The sequence below is a fragment of the Lathyrus oleraceus genome, chromosome 7, assembly GCF_024323335.1.
Source record: "Lathyrus oleraceus cultivar Zhongwan6 chromosome 7, CAAS_Psat_ZW6_1.0, whole genome shotgun sequence".
NCBI classification, from domain to species: Eukaryota; Viridiplantae; Streptophyta; class Magnoliopsida; order Fabales; family Fabaceae; genus Lathyrus; species Lathyrus oleraceus.
Window position 1 is genome coordinate 139477858 of NC_066585.1, and position 2890 is coordinate 139480747.

The window sequence follows — 2890 nt, forward strand, 5'->3', positions numbered from 1 at the left end:
ACATTACAAAGGTATCAAATTTGGAAATCACAAGGAAATTTGATGTTTGACATATGGTTGACTTTTTGGTCGATAATTGACTTTTTGTCAAACTATTGACAAAAGTCAAACCTCTACCCTAGACATGTTTCCAAGCAATTCCAAATAGATTCAAGCCTTGTGTCATGGTTGATTCTTCATGTATGCCAAATTTTTTCAAATCTCCGAGTCATCTTTATCTATCTTGCCCTCAGGTTGCTTTAAGCCATCCATTTCGATCCATTATCATATACATTGACATGGCATAAAAGATTATAGGAGAAATAAAACCATTTCATTTCAAGTGAAACTAGGTTACAATTACATTACATCATCAAATCCTTACACTACACATCCCATCACCTATGTATCACTCATACATGCCTCACATACAACTATTAAAAAATGAAAATAACAACAATTGAATCAAGGGTACATGTTATACACTATATTACTTACATAATCAACATGGCATACATTCATCCCATACTTGAAAAAAAAATTGAAAATGAGAAAATCAAATGGTATCCATCTCCTCACAAGCCACTGCACATCTGCTAACGTTCCTAGTTAAGCAAAGTAGCCTAGCCAAACCAAAGTCTCTAACTTTTGCTGTCATGTTTTGGCTTTGTATCACAATGCACAGTAGGAGTTTCACTGTTAGTGTACAAGTGCAGAATCTACATTTAGTCCCTTCATAAGGTGCAAAATGTCTTTATTTCCATGCTCCATAATCCAAATCCAAGCTGCCATGAACCTGACAGTTCCAGTAATGCAAATAACTGAATTCAAATGCATCACATGACATAATGATAACCAAACTTGATCCAAGTTCATTTGCTTTAAGCTAGTTCCATTGACAACTACATATAACTCAATCCATTTTCATGACTAATGCTAACACCTAACAATCAATTCAGTTCAACACACTTCAACTAACACACACTTCCTAACTTAAATCTAACATAAAAAACTCGAAGCTAAATGATGCAAGCATCCCACCCCACAAACTAACAAGTGCATTTCAATACTTATAACATCCCAGTTCATAATAGCATATTTGAATTCAAGTAAATAACAGTTACCAAGTATTAATCAATTCAAGCATTGCTAACTAATTTCAAACTTCATTAACACCTAACTCTAACTACACTTAACTGCACTAACATAATTAACATTTTTCTAACAAATTTAACTCTAACTCACAAGGTCATAACTAAATTCATCAAGCCAACTTAACACAGCTTCACAACACTCTAACCATTTTCTTCCCAAACTAACTGACATTACAACTAACCCTTATTGAACTTATCAGAATTTAACAGAACCATTTAACATTGTTATTAACTTCTAACCAAAGTGCACATGAGAAATCCAACTCTGTTAACTTTGTTACACTCTCACATTCCTATAAATCTATGACTTCACCATTCAATCGAGGCTAATCACAATCTCAAAAACTCTCTCTCTCTCTCTCTCTCTCTCTCTCTCTCTCTCTCTCTCTCTCTCTCTCTCTCTCTCTCTCTCTCTCTCTCTCTCTCTCTCTCTCTCTGAAATTTCCCCTTGATCTCCACCCTCACAAAAGCTCCTTCGAAATACTCCATCAAAGCTTCACGTTAAAGCTTCAATGGAGTAGAGCTCATCCAGATCATCATTTTCAATCTCTGAGAATTCACATCATTCTCTGGTTTTGATTTCTCTCTTAACTCTCATCAACCTCCAGCAAATAACAAGCCTAACAATCACATAACAAAATCAACAAAATCTTTTCCTACAGGCTACACTTTGAAGGAGAAGAAGAAGCAGAAGGAATCTAAGGGAAGAGCAAGAATTCATAGCATTACCTAGAATCTTTGGTATTTTTTGCATCATCATCTTCATCGCCACCATTGCAACAGCCACCAGAGCAAGTCACTACTCCATAGGTAGGTCATTAATCATCTGTTCGCTTCAATATAGTTATTGTTGTGTAGCTTGATATGGGAGGAATCAAAGACCTAAGGAATTAGGCTCTGATTTCTCTTCAATGGCGTTTGTTGATTTGGTAAGCTAGGGTTCGTGTCAATTTGGCTTGGTTTGAATTTTTGGATAAAAATCAGAAAGAAACAAGTTTAATTTGTGAAATAGGATGATGAAACGATTGTGTTGATGGGAAATTTGTAGGGATTGGCCCTCCGTCGCCGCCAGAGGCGATTTCCGATGCGACGGAGTTTTGTTAGCTCAGGTTGAGGCTCATAATACGTGTGTATAATGTTTGAAATGATAAGTTAAACCTTACCCCTTCTCCCTCTCTTGTCCAACCTGTTGTGGGCTTAGGTCCCTAGGCCCATTGTTGTCTGATGCATGCACCCCATGTGCAGTCCATTACACCCCATTTTTTACTCCTTTAGCAATAATATTGGGCTTCTTATTAAGCCCATCTGGATTTACTTCCTATCACCCTTAATCAACAAATACACCTTGCATTTCTTTTTTTTTAATTATTAATTTTCAAATAAATTTTTAATACTTTGTTAATTAATCAAATACATTTTGATACTTTATGAAATATGTAATTACATTTTGGAGCTTACCTACTTTTTAGACCTTAAGTGTTTTTGTTACCATTTAATCAACATTTTGAAAAAGATTAGCGTAGTAAATGACCCTTAGCTTTAATTGCATGACATTTAGACTTTGTTAGGAAAATAACATAAGCATATTCATTTTAGATTATATTTTTTAGAACTAATATGCTTGTGAATATTGAAATTTCTTCTTGATGTTAGTATTAAAATCCATGTGCTTGTTCACACTTTGATCTCACCCTGGACTAACTAATCAAAGTTATCTTTAATCAAGTAATCCTTTGATATGTTTGATTCCCATTTCT

General features: G+C 34.8%; 1 long non-coding RNA gene across 1 annotated transcript; it reads right to left on the reverse strand.

The window, feature by feature from the left end:
- Positions 1–291: 291 nt before the first annotated feature.
- LOC127100873 (uncharacterized) lies at positions 292–2282 on the reverse strand. The gene is made up of 2 exons (XR_007794520.1): positions 1863–2282; positions 292–775 (listed from the first exon to the last, which is right to left on the reverse strand). It is a non-coding gene; the product is annotated as an uncharacterized LOC127100873 (long non-coding RNA).
- Between the last annotated feature and the right edge of the window lie 608 nt (positions 2283–2890).